This window comes from Notamacropus eugenii, chromosome 6 (assembly GCF_028372415.1).
Source record: "Notamacropus eugenii isolate mMacEug1 chromosome 6, mMacEug1.pri_v2, whole genome shotgun sequence".
Taxonomy (NCBI): Eukaryota; Metazoa; Chordata; class Mammalia; order Diprotodontia; family Macropodidae; genus Notamacropus; species Notamacropus eugenii.
Genome location: NC_092877.1, coordinates 213,737,222 through 213,759,099, shown reverse-complemented (window position 1 = coordinate 213,759,099; position 21,878 = coordinate 213,737,222). Strand labels below are relative to the sequence as shown.

General features: G+C 38.8%; 2 pseudogenes; both read right to left on the bottom strand.

The window, feature by feature from the left end:
• Window positions 1-69: 69 nt before the first annotated feature.
• LOC140512255 (COP9 signalosome complex subunit 8 pseudogene) lies at window positions 70-665 on the bottom strand (annotated as a pseudogene).
• A 668-nt stretch (window positions 666-1,333) lies between these two features.
• Window positions 1,334-21,169, bottom strand: LOC140512254 (probable E3 ubiquitin-protein ligase TRIML1 pseudogene; annotated as a pseudogene).
• Between the last annotated feature and the right edge of the window lie 709 nt (window positions 21,170-21,878).

The window sequence follows — 21,878 nt, the reverse complement described above, 5'->3', positions numbered from 1 at the left end:
GGTTAGTGCATAGGATTTCCTAGTTTGATCTTGAACAGAAGTGTCTTCTGATTACTTTTCAAAAAAAAATCACATTATGTAGTCAGTCAATCTGGCTGATTTTAATTCATTGAGGATCAGAGGAACTGGGCTATCTAAAGGAATAAATCTGTTCAAGGAAACACCCAGGTAGCCTGGTTTCTTGGGCATCACCATTCTTGTGGTGGAGTCAGTTTGCTATCCTTGTTTTAAGACACCTTTGAGGAGGAAATCCAACAAGTGCTGGGAAATCATCAGCAATGATCAAAGTATATGCCTGAGAAACCAGTGCAAAGGCTTATCTTCTTGTGGCATCTCTTAGTGCTTCTATGATGGACTGAATGGTCTCAGACTACTGATATGAGCTGAAGGTCATATAGATTCCTGAGAAATCTCTCTGCCAGATTCTTTGTCCTATTGACCAGATTCCCCCAAGCTCAGAACTTGCAGGTTTTCCAGGAGGAGGAATTCATTTTCAAAGATAGCGGCATTATTCATGTTATTATGTAGTAAGTACAGAGCAAAGAGCTGACCATAAGCCGGTGGCATAGCGATTCCTTCAGGAGCCCAATCTCCTAGTTCTTGCACTGATCCAGCAGCCTCTTGAAGCTGAAGGCAGTGCTGTCCAGCATCACTGTCACAGACATCTTCCCTGGCTGCACTGGGTCTGCGATTCCTCCATGGTAGCCTCTGGAGGCCAAGCCATGGAGTTCTCTGCTGCCTTGGGACCCTACCTTTCTCAGGCTTCAAGCCCAAAGTCTTCTTCATTGTAATCATTCACAGTGTTTGGATTTTTTTGTTTTTTTGTTTGTTTGTTTTTCTGGAGAAGCCTTATATTTCCTGGTTGAGTGGAAATTTCTTTAGTCTACTATGGAACTTAATCAACTTTCCACAGCCTAGGACATCATCCAAAGGAACCATTCTCTCTTTCATTTATTTATTTGTTCATTCATCTGTGTTTCTTTGTTGTTTATTTATCATTCTAAATTTCCCTCTTCATCCTTCTCTACTTGAAAAAAGTTTTCTCCCTTTTTTTTTCTCTTAGTCCTTCTCCCTTGCTGCTTTTCAGCCCCTCTTCCAATTGATCTCCAGTTTAGGAGCTTATATATCAGCTACTGGTTTGTTTGTTTTTTAAGCCCTCATTTTTTGGATACCAAATATGAACAAAATAGACTTTATTCTCATTGGTTTTGATAATCATACATCATTTTATTGACCATTTCAAAATGAGTTCAAATAAACAGAAAGTCATTTTCAGTATCACTTTCGGTCACTTACATTGTCACCCATAGTAATAAGCACCATTGACAGCCATTTACTGATTATTAATGGCACAGATAACAAGTGATCCAGGGGCACTTCCTTTCTTAGGCATGCCAAAAGAGAAATAGGGGCGAAGAGGCCCACCAAAGGCTGTATATGAGGTACTGTGGATAAAGGATCTGTCTATAACATCATAAAATGCTATATGTCCCATTTCATAATAAAGAAAAATGCCTACTTTGTGTATTGGCTGCATCAATTGAAAGCCTCTGTGTGAATTCAAGAGGAAGAAATGCTTTCCAGATATGCAGCCTTTTAGGGTCCTTACATCCTCAGCTGAAGAGGGGAGTCTCCCCTTTCTGCTGACTGAATCTTTGCAGATGCCCAATTCCCACTCTGTTTTATCTCCTATCTCCACTTTCCAATAGTGTTTGCCTGAGGTGAAGGTCTGGGCCCCCAAAACAGCAAGGACATAGTCAAATCTCTCTTGGTTATCAGGCAGGTCCTGAGGGATACTCACATACTGGACCCTCTTCAAGTCTTCAGACAGGATGAAATGAGCATAGGCTGAATCAGGATCAAGAGTTATGTCCCTCTGGAAACGCATGAGCATTTCTCTCAAACCTGTGATGGGGCAGGTGGTCAACTGAAAAGAAACCAGTTCTGGTTCTTGAAGCAGCAGCTGCTTATTCCTTTCCACAGTGTCTTTCATATCCCTCAGCATTTCCAAAGGCACTTTGTTCAGATTCTCGTCTATTTCTACAAGCATGCATTGCAGCTTCTGGATTTGTTGGGAAAGCTTGGCCTCATTCTCCTCCAATTTGACCATGTTGTCTCTAGATTCCTGGTCCAGTCTTTGAAAGTTTTTATTTTCTTCATCCCATAAGAACTTGTGCAATTTCCTATATTCAGAAATAATGGACTGTTTCAAAATGCAGCCATACTCTTTATAGAAAAACTCTTCCCTTTCCACTTTGTACAACTCCATCTTCAATTCCTTTTCTTTTTTCTGTAAGGCAATCAGTGTGTCCTGGAGCTTGTCCTTGCACTTGTTAGCAGCTGCTTTCAAGGGAAGGACTTGATGATCCTTGTGCTCTGGGGCTAATAAACAGGAATCACAGAGGATTCTCTTGTCTTCTTCACAGAAGAACTTCTCTTTTCCCCCACAGTGACCACAGGTAGCCATGCACTGCAGGAAATGAGGTCTCAGCATTTTTTCTGTGATGGACAGATTCTGCAGGTTCTTGTTGGGCACCAAGTCACTCTATCTGATGACTCTTCTGCTCTTTGGGCGGGTTAAAGTTTCACTGGCTGCCTCCCTGCACTGGAGAAGACACTGTGCAAAAGCTATGGACATATTGGACAGTCACTGGGTCAGTGAAGCAGCAGACAGAGCAAGTGAGATCTGCTTTGAGGTTTTCAATTAAGTCTCTTGCATTTGCGATCCTAGGCCTCTGATTCCTGTCTTCTCAGATATTCCACTCAGGAGAGATAATGCTAGCTCTTCCCTTAGAGTTCTAGAAGCAAAAGATATTAGCCCTGATCTGTGGGGTCTTTTTATATCCCTTCCTTTGGCCACTGCCTTTACTCCACCCCTTAAAGGCGAGAACTCCAGTCTTTTGAAAGAGCTTCCAGGGTCTGCCCTAGGGCTGAGTTCTCACCTTTCTTCTAATCCCACAATTCATCACCTTCTCTAGAAGAAAATACTTTTACTTCTTGGTTCTTTTAAAGGTACCCCAATTAAGCCTGCCTAATTGAGTCATTTAGCCATGTCCCATCTTATTTCCAAGCCTCCTGGACCATCACATTTCTGATGCTCTGAGATGGCAAATGAGTTGGAGTAAGGCATTCATGTCCCATAGTACAATGTTTAAACAGCACTCACGTAGATACCTGCAATTTATTTTAATTGAATATGAAATAGAGGAAAAGGTTGTCAGGTATAAGATCACGGGGAAGGAACACAAGAAACTTTAGTTCTTTGTCAAGGGTGATGGAACTTGTATCACTACAAAGCAAAATTCAGGATTTTGAGCATGTGAACAGATGGGTGGTGCTAACAAGTCTACAGAATGATCTAGTTCTTTGCAGAGTGCCTTGCTCATCACAAGATTACTGTATCTTAAGATTATAGGGCTAGAGGTGGAAGGGTCCTAAGAAGCCTTCTATACCCTGTCCTTATACTCATATACATTTCTATCTATTTTACATATAAAGAAGTAGAAATCGAGCAAGAATAAGTGTCTTATTGAAATGGGAGCTTGAATAGTATCCTGTAAATTAAACTTAAGTAAATGATTATGCTAATCTTTGTTGTTCAGTCCTGTCCAACACTTTTTGACCCAATTTGGAGTTTTCTTGGCAAAGATATGTAAGTGGTTTGTCATTTCCTTTTCCAACTCATTTTACAGAGAGTGAAAGAGGCAAACCGCGCTGTGACCAGTCCAGGGTCATATAAGCCAGTGAGTGTCTGAGATAAGATTTGAACTCAGGAATATGAGTTTCTGACCCCAGGTCTGGCATACTATCCACTGTGCCACCTAGCTTCTCTTTATATTACTACTCCATATTTAAATTATCGCCCACAATGATATGGCAGGGCTGTGGGTTAGTTGCTCCTGCTTTGTATCTGGACAGTTTTGCATCTGTATCTTTGTATCTGTAACTGATCTGCGGTTTCCATTTTTGAATCACTTACTAAATCTTTTTCAGGATTCATTTCTGAGTTTGCTTTCTTTCTGAGGTTAATAGCATCATTTGAGAGGAAGAAAACAAATAAATAACAATCTTCTCCACCCCTACTCCCCAAATAACATAATTCCAGCTAGAATGGCTGTTAGGATTAAAAAAAAATTGGGAGTAAAAATTCCAGATTCTGCCTGTTTTGGTCTCAGATTGCTAAAAGGCAGCTGGGGCCATTTACCTCAACGGGAAACTGGTCTTCCCCCATACCCACAATGTTGAAAATGCTTTCTAATCACATTTGAATATGGAACAGTAATGACTTCACTATAATAAGAAAGACCAGATTTCTGATTCAAATCAGTTCTTCTAAGTCGAGAGCTATTTTCCAACTTCTTTCTTCCCCTGAAACATTTAGTGATTTGCTTATTTTTGTTAGAAAGATAGCCCTGTCCCTATGCCAGGGAATTTTCAAACATCCTGCCACCAATATCTGCACATAGAATAAAATACTTTGGAGGGTCAGATAAAAAAAAAAACAAATTTCCTTGGAAAAGAGTGATAAAGACAGCAGTGTTTCTGTGAAGAGCTGCAGAATCTGCAAAAGAAATCGTCAACTAAATTTATCTCAGTAAACCATTGTGATTGGGCCAATGCTTCAAGATAAAAAGGTGACCAGAGGCCATCTATCCTAAGCAAATGCATTACAAGATTTTCAGATTTTGTATGACGTTGTTGGTTTGGTACGGGTCTTCCAGTGCCTGAGATCTCATGGTTCGTAGAATACACTGACAATATATTCTTATTAAATGCCAGTAGCGATGCACCCAGAACTAAAAGAGAAATCAATATCTAGGCAATCACTGCAAATCTCCTTAGCTTTTTCTAAGAGGATACCTTCAAAATTTGGTCAGTTAACTGAATATTTCCATCACTAGGAAAGTAGATTTTCAAGAGCAGCTAAGTCATGGAAAACAAGACAACTGCAACACATGGCAAGCCAGTTTGGCTTGCTTCAACCAGGATAGATTCTTGAAATCTCCTTCCTCAGCCTTGATGCATTGCAGCTGAATCAATCAAAGGGAAATTTGGATGGACTGGCACAATGGCCAGAAATATCTTTTCCATTATACAGTTGTTCTGCTACATTTAGATACAGCCTATGCCTTCAGAGTCAATGCAGTGTTTGCTGCAATCCTCTCCTGGGGTGATTGGGACTAATTAAAATGCTTTGGGGAAGGAGAGATGAAAAAATAGACAATCAATTTCAGCCGGTACTGAGAACTGACTTCCAGATACTCAGCTGCATTTCTGAGCCACTCACAGTACTAGAAATGTAGCCTGTTGGAAAACCTGTGGGCTGCACTTGTTTGGAAATGCCAAAGAAATAATTCACTTTTGAAAAATGCTTAATAATATGCTGTAATATTATTTCTCCAGCAAATCTTCCAGGGTGTAGGAGTACTGGAAAGAAGCCAGGCCATTGATGTAGGGCATACTGATAAGAATTTGGCTGAATGTCCCTGTTTTGAGGGCTTAGAAAGAAGACGTTGCACCTTTGAGAGGCCCTAATGATTCTAAAATCCCTTAAGAAATTTACTGAGTAGTTTGTGTGTGTATGTATGTTATTTAGTTTAGTTTAGAGAGGTTTTTTCCCTGAATGAAGATGAACATCACCTGAAGAGGAGATCCTTGGGTTTTTCCCCTGCCTTTCTGAAACAAGACATATTTACATTATGATTCTTTCTGACCTTTTTAAGATTCTCAGAGGATAATGTGGGGGAGGGGCAATTTGAATGGAACGCATGGGGCTTCAATATTACTTATTTATTTGACTTGAGTGAACCTAAGATTTCATTGAGAACTCCCCACAAAAACCTCCCTCTTGCACAAATCAATACTTTCTCTGCAACTAGACTTAGTTGACTGGAGCCACTAATAGGTTAGGTGACTTGCCAGGGTCATATAGCCTTATATGTCAGAGATGGGACTGATAACAAGGCATTCCTAAAATTAAGGCCTGATCTCTATCTATCATGAGCCCTGTCCTCACTCCTCCACATTATTTCCCTTACACTAAAACACTTCTCTGTACTTTTTTCAGTTTACTATTTATTAAAATGAATACAGAGTCTTAGAAGATGGTTGATGCTGTTAGAAAATAACTTCATCCAGATAATCCATGACTTATATAGGTAACAATACCTAGACGTTTCACATTTGTCTTAGCAGAGCATAATTTCTCCTACAAAATCAAAGAAAGTCTTAAGGGATCTTAGAGATCATCTAACTCAGGAATTTTTAACCATTTTTGTATCATGGACCCTCGATGATCTGGTGAAGCCTCTATACCCCTTCTCAGAATAATGTTTCTAAATGTATAAGATAATAAGGAAAATTCTATTGAAATAAAAATATTGAAATATTTCTAAAAAAATAATTTCATCAACTTTAGGTTAAGGACCTATCCTAAACCCTTCATTTTATAGATGAGTAAATTGAGTCTTAGAGGAGTCATCTGACTTGTCCATGGTGATACAGCCAGTGAGGAGCCAAAACCAAAATTCAAATGAGATCTTTTGATACCCACTTACAATGTTTTCCCCCCTATATCTTGCTGCCTCACTGACTCCACATACTGGTTGTATTCCCTACCTTTTTCTCTCCTTTCCCCTATTCACCAATACTGCATAAAATTGCTCCTTTTCTCCCAAGCCTGGGATCATGCACTGATCCATGGCACTGAGTTAGAAGGAAGGACACTTAAGAATGACTTATTCTAGCCCTCATTTTACAGGCAGCTGCCTATCTGACAAATGCAGTTCCCAGTGCAGTTGCAGATACAGGTAAGACTAAGGCTGGTGAGGGAAGAGGGGAGAGCAGACTCCGGAAGTTCCCTCTCCCTTTACCGCTGTTCAATGCATGTCCCAGGAGTCCTTCCCCAATTCCTTTGATGAAATGCCCAGAGAAGACTGAGTCTGCTGTTCCTCTGAAATGTAGCTGAGTCTTATGTCAGTCCTTTGTGTACACAAAGACTCTATTAGAACCTAGAAGTAACCATTCCTACTTGACCTAAATGAAAGAAGGGGAGAGGGCCTTTTAAATTTGGAAAGAGAAAAGAGAAAAAGGTGAATTACAGCCTGAGATGCACAGAATTAAAGAAAAGGAATGATGGGGAAGCAAGCCTAGGAATAAATTGATCAATAAGTGGGGTTGGGCAGATTGGACAGAAAACATGCTACGTGCTAAAGCAAAACACTAACAACTGGGGATACAAGGAGAAAAGCAAAACAACTTTTGTTCTGGAGTTTGAATTTGAATAGAAGGCAACAAATGTAACAAGTTTGATATTCAACTCAGATCAAAAGGCCCAATGGTCCTTAGGGTGCAGTGGCAAGGCATACAAGTATCTTCTCGAGTGTCATTTTCTTTGATGAAGCCATATCCTTACACCCAACAGTGAGGCCAAGGATTTTGGTAGTGACAGCTTATTTTTCTGGGTTTTCATTGGACATCTTTCCAGGCGCAGTCTCCAGGTCACATTTCCATAAGGGCTATTCCTCTGGACAATGACTACGAGGGTTGGTCTAGAAGCGAGGATGTTGGGTCGGGGGTGGGGTGAGTGTTACTTCTGGTGGGGCTCTTGGAAAATATGGGGAGGGGCTACTCTGTAGGATGGCTTAGACCTACAGCAAACCCCTTATGTCTAAAATCTTGGTCTCCACTCCCTCACACTTTAACATCCATGATGTTAAAGGTCCATCTTACCCCACTATTTATAGGATCACTCACCACCCCTACTTTTGTCTGAGACAATAAATACTGGATGACCTCTTCAAAGTGATCCAGGCAAACATCCCCTAAGCTAGATAGTAGGCAACTTCCTTGTTCTCTTTTGTACTCTCTCCTCACTCCCAGAAAAAGTACCAAAAGTGAAATTTGTTTTAGAAAGTCTCCCATGTTCTGTTTTCAACCAGACTTTCCCTTCTCTTAGCCCCCTTAGTGTGGGCACCCTCAATCTCACTTTCAGTACACAATTCTTCTCTATTAAAACAGAAGCTGATAACAGTTCTTGGATTATCTATCTCTTCTAGGGATATTTTCATTTTAATTAACCATAGACTATCTAAGCCTGAAAAGCACTCAAGAAAGAATGAATCTCTCTATGACAGGCTGGTAGTGGAGCTACTTGAACAGGGGAAGAGGGATTTCTTGGCACCCTATTACACCATAGAGGTATTTGGTTATTTTCTTTATTGGTAACTGATCCTGGCAGTTAATCAAGCTGAGAAGGAGACTGTGAAACAGGGAGATCTGAACTTATATGTCATTTTGGATTCAAGTTCAGAAAAATAAGGAAAATCCTGGAAGACAATTTAGTATGAACACTAAGGAAGGGTAAGGCTTGGCCTATACTGTCCATTGAACAATAGGCAGCTTTGTTCGTCAGGATGGCTGGCATTTTTCACCCAAACTGGCAATTTTCACTCAAAAATTTCAAGGTATACATTTTTGCACTGCATGGGGTCAGAAACTTGCTCTGTCTTTTGTTGTTTTCAATGGTAAAATGAATGAACTGATATTATGTGCATACATCTTAGACAGGAAAGCAACGAGAATTGAGTGAGTGATCTCCCGTCAGCCAGTTGAGTCAGAGCTTACAGTAAGCATTGCTGCACTTACTACAAGAGTAAGTAGTACAAGGGTGTGACTTGTCTGGGGGATTTACAGGATTTCAGTGGGAGTTATACAGGATGAGGTCCACATTTCAACAATTTAAATAAATATAGCTTTGTTCTTGGTAAATGAGCATTACAAAATTCTTTTTGGAATTTTAGAGGCAAACCTCCCCCAACACACACACATCCACACACACACACACACACACACACACACACACACACACACACACAACCAGGCAGGATTCTAGAGTCACATTTCCATGCCAAACTCTGGGTTAAGATTTTACAAAATAAAATAACTATTTCTTAAAAATTCTATTTATTTTTGAATTATTATTGACTCCTTCAATTAAAAATAAAGTTGCTGGTCCTTTTTTTTTTTTCTTTCTGCATTACTATTCTCATAGGATTGAGAGTTGTAAGGAGCCTTTAAAGTCATCTGATGGAACGCCCTTATTTTACAGATGGGGAAACAGACCTTGACAGGTGAAGTATCTTGTCTAAACTCCCATGTGTAGTAGGTATCTGGGTCGGGACTTGAATCCGTAGTCTTAAACTCTCAATTCAATATTCTTTCCCCTACATCATGCTGTTTTTAAAAACAAAAGGCTGCTTCAATTACTCATAAATTGACAAATTCTATAGTAGAAAAGCATGTAAGTGATACATAATAACTGATCATAGCCTCATCATGAGTTACTAAATGAATTCCATTGAATAAGAATTTGTTAAACTACAAAGAAGAGAGAGAAAAAAGGTTCTTTTCTTCAAGGAGTTAAAAATCTATTCAAGGGTATAGGACATCTATACAAACACATAAGATATAAGATAAGATGGGAAAGGATGATGGACAGAGGCAGACAAAGGACCATCAGGATACATGAGTAGGGAGAGAGGACTTAGTGTGGTTGGTCAGGGAAGGTACCGTGAAGCAGGAAGTGGTACCAGAAGCAAGACAAAGGTTTCATTATGCAGGTATTTAGATCTAGTGCATTACAAACTTCAAGAATGAAAATAGAATGAAGCCAGAGGGCAAGAGGATCATAGATTCCGAATGGTACCTTGAGGACAGACACTAATTTGACCCCCTTCCCCTTATTTTTATACAGGGGGAAACAGAGACCCAAACAGACTAAGTGGCTTGCTTAATAATAACTAATATTTTTATAATACTTTTTAATATTTGCAAAAGATTTTATATCTGTTATCTTTTTTAATTCTCATAAAAAACCCTATAAAATAGGTATTATTATGATTGTCTTTATTTGCTGATAAGGAAACTGGACTGAGAGAGGTGAAGTGGTCTTCCCACTTATTAAGTTTCAGAGGGATTTAAACTCAAGTCTTCCACATTTTAAGTTTAGTTCTCTATCCATTACACTATAGGTAGGATGTGTCAGAAGTAGCATTTGAACTCAGATCCTCAGGAACTAAACAGTTAATAATCAAGTTAGAGCAGACTGTTGAGGTCTAAGGGTGCTGGGACCCCAGAACTCAAAGGCAAATGCTGCAGGTCCTGCCTCAAATGAATTTGACCCAAGACTTCTTTCAGCCAAAGACAAGGTTTATTAGAACACTGGTCAAGACTGGGTACAGACTCTGGAAACCTCTTTGAATCTTTCCACTTAATCTGGCCTTTCATACTCAGATCTGTTGCCCTTAACCTAGCCTGGCCCTCCATTGTCTGTTACCTCAGGAGTGCCGCACCTACTTCCCACCCAAGCCCTCCTTTGTCTGGTATCTCCCAATTGCCTTCAGCTCTTTCCAACCCTGGATAACATCATGAGTTACCCCAGTCTCATCAAGATCCTCCTTACACCCTTCTAGAAAATACTAGACCACCTCTAGATCTTTCCTACGATCTCATCTCCATGAAGATGCTCAACTTCAATCCAGCTCAGATTCATTTTAGCTGAGATTCTATCTGGCCTGCTTGTCAATACAAGCATCACAAATGATTAGGCTCCTTAAGAGTCAGCCCAATATAGTGAATCTTTAATACATTTTGTTTTACTTTGGCTGAAAGAAGACTTCAGTTGAATTCATTCAACAGGACCCAGCGTGTTGGTATGTTGGGGCCCTGAGCACCCCACACCTCAACATTATGGTTCCTTGACCTCAACAGTCAAGTGGGAGACATTTTAAGAATCTGCCAATTTGTGAGACTTGCATTGATAAGTGGGTCAGACTCTTAAGGAATCTGAGCACTTGAATAGAGAGGCATGATGGATCTTTAATATAGATGGGAAAGATCTGAATGTGATCTAGAAATGGCCGGGTGGTCTGGGAACAGAATGATGGTCTAATGTGGGGACAGGTACATACAATGAGGGTCACAGTGAAAGGATTAATGGGGAAGGGCCTGGTGCCTGAGGCAAACAGTAGGAAACTGGACCACATGGGAAAGTTCAGTCTTTTCCTTTTTGTGGTCCAGATCCCATCCCCATCATGACCAAAGGACAGATACTAAGCAAGTTAGAGTAGAACAAAGAATTATGCACCCTAAGGCTGCATAGATAGTTAGGCACTAGGTCAAGATCTAATTTATGGTCCTTTTCTAATCTGATGATTTAAAATCGTAACTCTATAAAATATAATTATTATATGAAAATCTTAGAATTTTAAAACTAGTAGGGATCTTAGAGATTGTTCACTTTATTTTTCTCATCATAGAGATCATGATATTGATACAAATACTTCTTTTATATTTTACATTTGCAATTCACTTCTTTTCCTTTAGTAAGTGATGAAAATCCTTAATTGGAGCCAGACGAAAGATGCAGTAACCTAAAAGACCCAATATCCCTTATCAAGATTTTTTTTCTTATTACACAGATCAGGGAAAGGAAAATCTCATCCTGTTACCCCACCCCCCACTAGATTCTCTTTCCTTATCTTTTCACGGATGGTTCACCCTGGTTGCAGAGACAGCTCTATGTCTATTGATTATGTTAATTAAACAGGAATTTCTAAGTAACTCCTAGGGCTTAAGTTTTGCTGAGTTGATGGTGGTCTTCTCTTTGGAATGGTTTAGAATATTCATCAGTTTGATTTTTCATAATAACTGTGTATTTCCCTGACCCTTCCCCCTCCTTCTCTCTTTTTTTTCTTCTTCCCCTCCCACTCCCCCTTTCCCTCCTCTCCTCCTCTCTCCTATTCTTTTCTTTTCTTCTCCTTCTTCCCTTCTCTCCTCTCCTTCTCTTTCTCCTTTACACTTGTCATCTTTAAGCATACAATACTTGAATTCTTACATCATCCAAGGACCTGCTTTAGGGTTCCCATCACACTAATGAAATCACTAATTATATTCTACAATGACTTTGTCATACAGTTTATGTATGCAACTACTGATTTCATTTTCTGATAATTATACAGGATACCACCTAACAACAGGACATTCGCCACGGTGAGTGTGTGTGTGTGTGTGTGTGTGTGTGTGTGTGTGTGTATTCCTGAACTGATATAATTATAATAGTACTTTAAAGTTTGCTAAGCATTTTATAGATGTAATCTCAGTTGACCCTTGTAAAAACCTTGAGACGCAGATGCTAATATTATCCCTGTTTTAACAGATGAGGAACTGATCCTGAGAGAAGGTAAGAGACTTGACCAAAGTCACATGGTAATTAAGCTTCTGAGGAAGGATTTGAACTCATTTCCCTGACTCCTTGACTTGACAATATCTTCTCCTCACTACACTAGCTACTTCAGGCCACTTTGCTGCTATTTGATTCCAGGTTTCACTCTCACAGATCCTTGCTAGTAAGTCATTCTATGTTTGCTACATGGCTTTTCTTGGCAACCATCTCTTATCAGTCGGTGGTTTAGTGTTCCTTGGGCCCATTTAGCTACTTAATGCAGCAGCACATTAAATTGTCAGGTTATGAACTTCTTGCATCAGGTGCAGCCTTTTGACTGAGTCCGAGTTTTACAGAACAAGTCCTTGCATTGAGGCAATTTGTTCTGTGAAGTTTGGATTCAGTCAGAGGGCCACACTTGAGAACCCAGAGGGCCTTGTGTGGCCTTGAGGCCACAGGTTCCCCACCCCTGTAAAAATCTAGCAGACTGGGGAGCTCTATAGTGATCCATAGCTGTCCTAGGGATGACTTGGATTCCTCAAGAAAGTCTGGGGGCTTTGGCCCAAATATTGGATTGGATAGTGAGCTCTTTCAAGGCACAAACTTGGTCTTATATCTCCTCAAGGACCTAGCATAGTGATTGTAGGCATTAAATTGTAGGCACTAAAAAAGGTTTGCTGAATAAGTGAATGAAATAGTTGAATGAATGAATCAACAGTTTTTCTGACCAGAAATCTGTTTGCTGGCTCACAGAGATAGCTCATATTGGTCTTCATCATTGTTAATGGAAAGTGGATTGAAGTGAGTTTCCTCCTTTCAGAGGTGAATATGCAATTATTTTTCATATTTTCATAAATGCATTATGTGGAATGATTCACAATCTTCATTTTCATTCTTGAGAACTTTCATGATCTGATGAAGATCCTCAGAGCCCTAGTTCTTTTTTAAAATAAAATTAGTAGCCCCACCCACTGCACATTTTAATGTCTTCACATTTGCTATTGGAATAGCCTACTATAGATTTGGCAAGATGCAGGAATTGGGGCAAGTGGCAGGGAAGAGTAAATATACTGCTTGGCTTTGAGTTGGTGGGTAAAAAAGCAAGTATTTCAATGCAAGGTGTCCTTAGGAAATTCATTATAATTGTCAAAATCATGATTTGTGTCTCCATATGGAAATATTAATTCCTATCCATTTTTGGTCCAGTAAGGCAGAAAAATTCCTGCACTCAGCATCTTAACTTATAATGACATTATCACTTTAGCAAAAGTAGAAAAATTATTCGATATATTCATATGGCAATTAGATCAAGGAAAAAAGATTACTGTCCATTAGTATTACTGATTGTACTAAGCCATCTGTGCTTGTAAAAATAATAATAAACAATGAATAGCATATGTCATCTCCACTCAGATGTTTAATAATAATTAGATAATGATCCCCAAGAAATCACTTGTTAGCCATGATAATTGATTAAAGGTAATTATTTTTGTAATAAATAATAATCAATGATTTCTAACAGCAATAATCTTATTTATTTATTTAAAATGCTGTGGCTACAGCAAATCTAAGCAGCTGTGCTGGAAAATTAGTAATTTTGTTGAGCTAATGGCTGATATTCCACTAATCCATATCCAAGAATGGTCTGTTGGGTTCATAATAAGTGTTTACAATATTTTAACAAAAATGAAACTGCTATAAATATCCTATCTGCTTGTTTGCTATTAAAAAATAGATTACCTCCATATAACTTCTAACTATATTTAAAGTGTGCAGTGATTAATCTGACAAAAGTCAGAGTAAATGTGGGAGTAATGGGGCATTATAACCCAAGTGAAATTGTGCTGACAGAATGCAAAATTTGGATTCTGGAAAAAGCAAACAAAGTCTAATAGTCTATCACACTTACATACTTTTCCAAATGCATCACCCGTGATTTTAGTTTTGGACAATCTAATAAGCCATTTCAAGAACTGATGTGTAACGTTAAGAACTGATACTTGCTATAATAAAGAGGTGACTAACAAACTGAATCATGTACATTTCTGCCATAAAATTTTTGGGAATATATACGCTTCATAGCAATTATTCTGGTTTTATGTGCTAGAAAAATGTATAGGGCCAAAGAGAGGCTTCAGAATTCTTCTGGCAACTCATGATAATCTCTAGGAAGAATGTGACCCTGGAGTTCCATATTCAAGAAGGAGAAAGGGCCTAGGAGTTGCCTCAGAAGCTGTTACTCATCCTTAATACCTGTCACGATCTGGAAATATACAGTGGAACTGGGTTTGTTTCAGGTTTAGCCCTCTTGCGGCTAAACCATTTATAAAGGGATCATGATCTTCCAAATTTAAAGGACCAGAGAGGTTTTTGAGAATGGAAGTTTTCTGACCTTTTCCTCCCCTTTCCCACCAGAGGCACAAGGAAATGGTTATAGGAATGTGAACAGTGTTTTAGGGTGTTGTTTTGACATGAGAACTACACAGAAGTCTGGTTAAGACCTTAGAATCTCAGAGAAACTTCAGATACTATACAGTTTGACTTCACAAATTTAATCAGAAATTTAATTTTAATCTTCATTTTGCCCAGGTTAAATGCTACCCCTGCCCATCTCCTACCCCCAATTTCTAAAACTGATCATTATATGGTAATATTTCTCATTCTATCACTCCCTTCACCACTGGCCTCTGGACTAGCTTATTATTGACCTAAAAGCACAGGTAGCTTAGGGAAGAAGGTGTTATTGGGTCATTAGAATAAATAACATGATTGCTTACTGATTATCAGACAATTTATGGGGCCTTAGAAGTCACCTAGATAAAATTTCACTTTGTGCAGGTGAGGTAAAAACTACCTAGAAATAGGAAATGATTTACCCAAGGTCATACAATTAGTAAGAGGTATAGCTAGAACTCAGCTCTTTTGATTCTGAGTCTAACATACTTTCTAATCTGTATCATGTTATTGAGACATGAGTTCATAATTATAGAATCTTTTGCAGTTTAGAAACAGAAATATCCATGTGCTCTTTGTGTAACAATAGATGAGGAGAACCTGATCATCTTGATGAGAATAGAAGGATGAGGAGATTGAGATCTAGAGTTTAGATGACATATCCAAGGCTACAAAGCTACTTTGTGGCAGAGTCAAGATTAGAATCTAGGTCTCCTAATTCCCATTTCAATGTTCCTTCTACACGTCATTCTTTTTTTAATGTAAAGATATATTGGATCATGAGCCCCTCAAGAGCATCGATCCACAAGCAAATATTGAGCACCTATAATGCACTTGGCACTGAGAATACAGAGAGAGACACAGAGACAGAAATAGACAGAGACAGAAAGAAGGGAGGAGAGAGAGAGAGAGAGAGAGAGAGAGAGAGAGAGAGAGAGAGAGAGAGAGAGAGAGAGAGAGAGAAACCTTTTATTTCGGATATTCTGATGGTATGGGAAGAAAAAGCAGAAGATTCCATCTGAAATACAGGTTCAGATTCTAATGTTGTCATTTACTAGCTGTGTGACCTTGAATAAGTTACTTTAATTTTGCAAAACTCAGTTTCCTCATTTTTAAAATGGAGATAAAATTTTCAATAACTAATTTCAGGATTCTATAGGGGAAAGTTTTCGTAAAACTCAAAGTGCTATATCAATATGATGTATCTCCATGCCTCTGGATCCTCCATACCTGCTGGCCTAAGAATCCATAGTATTATTGAGTAAAATAACCTAAAATGGATCTATAAACAATTTTTTGTTGATGAAAATGATGACCATGATTATGACCAAAGCTCATCTGATTTCGTTTATTGCTGTGCATGTTTGTGCGTGCATGTGTGTGTGATGGAGGAAAAGAGAAGAAACACTTAAAATCTGTTTCCTGCCTTTAGAATATTTTGAATTTCAATTAAATTTGATAAATATTTTTCAGCTACTATGTGAGGGATATTAAAAACCTTAACTATGAGTATTCACATAATACTTCAAGGTTTGCAATGCACTTTACATGGGCTACTTCATTTGTACCTCATTTGGTCTTTATCACAACCCTGTGAAGAAGGTGCTATTTTTATCCACATTTTATCAATGAGGAAGCTGAGATTGAGAGTAAATGACTTGCTCAGGGTCACACAGCTGAGCAACCATTTGATAGAGGGTATCAACTCATATCTTCCCAACTCTGGCTCCGTTACTTTGATCTGTCTCACAAAATAGAAGAATACTTAAGCTTAAAAGTCCTTCTCATTAGAATTTTAAGGAAACTAGTATATTCAATTTCATATAGCAAAAAATAAAAACAAAACAAAATGAAAACCCAAAGATACAAAGCCCCACCTTCCCCTAGCCTCACGTTTTATTTTTAGGGAAATAGCTATATGGTTATTTTTCTGAAAATCAGCCTCATACTGTATTTTTAAGGTGTCAAACTCAATTATCAGGATCTATCAACTCCTGGTGTCCTACTATGCCATACTATTGCCTCTAAATGGAAATAAAGGCCAAATTCCAGAGTACTCTTATGTCATCCCATTCCTATAAAGACAAAGAAGTCCCATTTTCAAAGACCCCAACCCTCTATTGACAGGCTCTGCAGGAAGAAAGAAAAACTGCAATAAACAAATGTTCCTTCCCAAGGTGAATTTTGGCAAAGGTCACAGTAATCAAAAAGCTGTAGATGTGCTCAGGTTCTGTGCTAATATTTGTTGGAGATAAGGCAGCCAGAAAGTTGGAATGGGAATAGGACATCTTGGTTCTGATTCCTAGCTCTATCACTTCTCATTGAGTCTGTTTTCTCATTTATAAAATGGTCAATATGAATAGATGGTCTATGTACCTTGCAGAATTCATGTAAGTAAGGACTGAGTGACATAATCCACAGGAACAGATGCTTTATACCATGTGTCCCAAACCCTAGAGAAATCCACATGTTGAATTCAAGTCCAGACTCTGACATTTACGTGTGACTGAGGCAAATCTATTCAGCAGTTTGGGCCTTAGTTGTTTTTTTTGTTTGTTTTCAGAATGAAAGGGTTTAAGGAAATTATATCTGGGGTTCTTTCTGTCTCTAATAGTCGGTGATTCCATGGTAAAAGTAAGAGAGAACTTACAGAAAAATCAGGAGTATGCCAAATCATTAGATACTGGGTGCCCTGAGGTAAAGCAGGAAGGACCCAGAAGAGACTGAGTGATGTTGCAAGCCAAGACAAGTTGGATGGAGTAAGTAATGAATGACTACATACCTGTACTTTACAAAATTAATACATTCTTTGTTTCCTGAGATTCCCTCACAGTGTTGGCCTCTACAGGTGTGGGGCATTGCCATGGTAATGAGAGGGAGGAGCAGTGTTGGAGATGCAAAAGGAGAAGGGCCAGAAATCTCAGGAGGACATTTAGAGAAGAATCCCTCTTCAGTTCAGAGGTTGCATCTGCTGTGGCTTGTCCTTAGTTCTTGAAGAACACCATGACATCAAGGAGGTGATGCCATGACATGCAAGTGAATTGGATTTAAGTGAGGGAGGGTTGTGCAAAGTCACCAGCCTTACTTTCTCTTCCAGAGTCATCTGGGTTCAATGAGAAGGTAAAGATCAGAACAGTTGGAGATGGCCCAGGATGCAATGGGGGACCTTGGCCTTTTCAAGCTAAGGTCTTGAGGAGTTGGAACTCAAAAGTTATCCAGTATCAGTAGAACCAGCTGGGAATTATTCCACTCAGGATTTTGTCACACTTGTATAAATATATACATGTTCCTAAATATATATATATATATATATATATATGTATATATATACATACATATGCACACATATATACATATATATGTACATATAAACATATCCCATTCCATACTTCCTTTAAATTCTCAATGTGATTCAATTCAATTCAACCAATATCCACCAGGTGCCTGCTATATTCAATACACTGTACTAAGCTTCTGTCTTTCCACTTCTGCTACCACCACCCTTGTTGAATTTCTACTTGTTTCTCAATCAGTTAACATTTAAGTACCTGCTGTGATCTGGGCACTGTGCTAGGGTCTGGGGATATAGACATAAAGTAATCACTGATGCCCCTGTTTTCAGTCCCTCTTCTCTCCCATTTATCTTTCGCTCTTTTGCCCTAGAAGTTTTTTTTAATGCCCTATTCTATTTATGTTATTCCTTAATAATAGGAAGCTACCCACCCTGCTAGCTTGGCATTCCTAGGTTTTAGATTGAATTCCTAGGGAGGGACTATTACCTCAAATTCAAGGAACTCTGCAGGTTCATGCTATTAACACTATAACATGCTATCTCACAATACCACCCCCTACCATCAACCTTATCATTGTCATTAGCCAGTAAATATAATTAGCTCAAACAAAGACAGTTGCTAAGATGGAACAGTAGGAATTATGACTACAAAAATATTTTCCCTCTCTCTCATGGACTTGGGGCACATTCTCCCACAAATCCATTCTCCAGAAGTGATGAGTATGCCATATAACTACAAGGTGCTTTAGGAGGTATAAATATAGAAAATGCATATGCCCAAGGTCTTTGACACTGTGAGACCCAAAGGTCCTTTCTCTCCTCATAGTGTCTTTCTGCTTCTTCCCCTCAAGTATAGCTTCTGTATTGGACAAGTTGTTCAGCTTATCAATCAATAAACCAATAAGCACTTATTAACTAATTGCTTAGTATATGCCAGGCATGATGCAAAGCACTGGGGATACAAAAAAGGCAAAAGACAATCCTCAGGGAGTTTACATTAATAAAGGAGACAACAAACACATATATACAAACAAGCTATATACAGGATAAGTAGGGAATAATTAACAGAGGGAGATATTAGAATTAAGAATGGTTGAGAAAAGCTTCCTATAGAATATAGGATTTTAACTGGGATTTAAAGGAAACCAGGGAAGCCAGTAAGCAAAGATGAGATGGGGAAGCATGGAAGATAGCCAAAGAAATTTCCTGGAGTTGAGCAATGAAGTGTCTTGTGCATGGAGCAGTACTGAAGTCAGTGTCTCTGGATCAGTCAGGAAGTAAGATGTAAAAAGGCTAGAAAGGTCACAGGGGCTAGGTTATGAAGGGCTTTAAAAAGAGGATTTTGTATTTGATCCTGGAGGTGATGGGGAGCCACTGGAGTTGATTGAGGAAGCTGAGGAGGTTGACACAATCAGATCTACATAGTTTAAGACCTGACTATAGGGATAAATTCTCTTTTGTTTCCATAACTGGCTCTCTTCTTTGCAGTCAACAGTCCTTCTCCTCAGACCCGCCTTTGCCTCCACTATCTCTTTTACGGCCTCAGTGGACCTATAGGTTATGCTACAAGATATGATGGTTAGAGGGAGTGAGTGAGGAAGTGAGGAGACTGCTCCTTCCCTTACTGCCATCTGATAAAATCAAACAGCAATCTTCTCTTGAGTTAGTCTTTCTCCATGATTGTCCATTTTCTCTGCTGCCAGAGGTCATACTTCACAATTGTCTCTGAGTCCACTATTTCCAAAAGGTAGCATCTTTCTCTTTACCAGATTCCTTGGGGGCATGACCATTTTTTTCCAGGCAATGACAAACTGTCATTCTAATTCCATAAAAGAGAAGATCTTCACAATATCTTCTTAGCACTGCCACCTTCCTCTTCTGTTATTTCAAAGTGTCTTTGAAGAAAGGATTGATCAGGGTTATTCTGAGCAAATTCCTCATCCTAACTATAATAATAACTCAAAATAGTGTTTCATAGTTTACAAAGCAATTTGCTCACAACAACCCTGTGAAGTAGACAGATATAATTTTCCTCATTTCTCATGAGAAGTCTGAAATGGGAACTCTGAAATTTGGCTATAATATTCCTGGTAATTTTCATTTAGGGATCTCTTTCAGGAGGTGATCAGTAGATTCTTTCGATTTCTAGGTTACCCTCTGGTTATAAGATATCAGCACAATTTTCCTTTAAATTTCTTAAAAATATAATGTTGTGGTTCTTTCTTTTGCACATGACTTTCAGGCAGCCAAATAATTCATAAATTATCTCTCCTCAGACTATTTTTCAGGTTAGTCTTTCCAATAAGATATTTTAATTTTCTTCTTTTTTTTCTTTTGACTTTGTTTTATTGTTTCTTGATGTCTCATGGAATCCTTAGATTCCACTTACCCAATTTTAAATTTTAACTATTTTCTTCATTTTTAGCCAATTCTGTTTTTTTAAGTATTTTCTTCCATATTATAATGCCTCTTTTGCTCAAGCTTTTATCTTTTCATAATTATCTTGCACTGCCCTTATTTCTTTTCCCATTTCCCCCCTTCATTACTTGTATTTGGTTTTTAAAATCAAATTTTTGCTCCTTAAAAATTCTTATTGAGTTTCTGTCTAATTCACTTTTTCTCCCCTCTGAAGCTTTTCTTATAGATGTTTTAACATTGCTGTTGTCTTCACAATTTGTGTCTTGATCTTCTCTATCACCTTATGGCTTTTTTATGGTCAGGTTATTTTTGTTGTGGTTGTTATTTGCTAATTTTTCTAGACTATTTCTTGACTGAATGTTATGTTAAAGTTGACCTCTGTGCGGGGAGTGGGGTAGCACTGTTCTCAGGGTTTTTTCACACTGCTGTTTTCAGAGCTAATTCTGGGGGTTTGGAAGTTTTTGGAGCTTCCAGGTTGGTATGATCTGGGAGAGATGTGATCATTGCTCTCTTTTCCTGTGCTCTGGTCCTTACCTATTCCCTTGTTCCCTTGTGAATAAAAGTGTTCTTTTCTACACTAGAACTTTGACTTGGAAATATGTATAGGCAATAGAACTGCCAAACAGCACCTGGTCCTGTACCTAGTTCTGGCACAAGTGTTCAACATAATCTCTATCTGACCAGTTACCTGATATGCTTACTATCTCTGGGCTGAGAGCTGCCAAAGCTGCTGTTGTCACTGTTAAATTGGCTTCAAGGCTTACAGCTGTTGGTACTGTCATGTGGGCTCCAAGCCAGCCTCTGCCTCAATGTCACATACATCTTTTTCCAACCTCTTCAGTTTTCTTGAGCTAAAAAATGTCTCACCCTGTTTTGCCTGGCTCTCCTGCTTCAGACCATGATTTAAGACATTATTTTCAAGTTGTTTGAAGGAAAATATTGAGAGATTTTATCTGTTTCCTTGTAATGATAATTTAAATAGGAAGATCTTTCCCATTCATTAATAGTATAACGTGCTTAAATCACATGGAAGCCTAAGTCATGTGTGGTAGGACAAGTTTGCTGAATGGGAGGAGCAGAACTGGAAGGAAGTTGGTAAGAACAGTTAGGGGTGGAGGAGAGAGGACACAGGCAGGCATGGCTAGTCCTGTGAGTGTTTGTTTGTGGGAAGGTAGGATGGGGGGGAGAGAAAGACTTGGGAATGGCATTGTCCCTTGCAGTGCTAATGTGCATTGACTTCTTGGTTACTATGATGGATTTGGCTTTCTGATGTTGGGATTTGGATTTCTGGTGTCTGAATAGATGTTTTTCTTCTGCTTTCTACATGGAGAGTCTGTTATACTTTGTGATTCAGAACTATGTTGGCATATTCATAGTCACCCTTGGTGCTGTGAATTTTGCCTTGTCGATATACTCCTCTACTCCACCATCTTGGCTCTGTCCCTTCCATTTTTCTTTCATGAGAAATCTGAGGCAGACAAGTGAGGGATT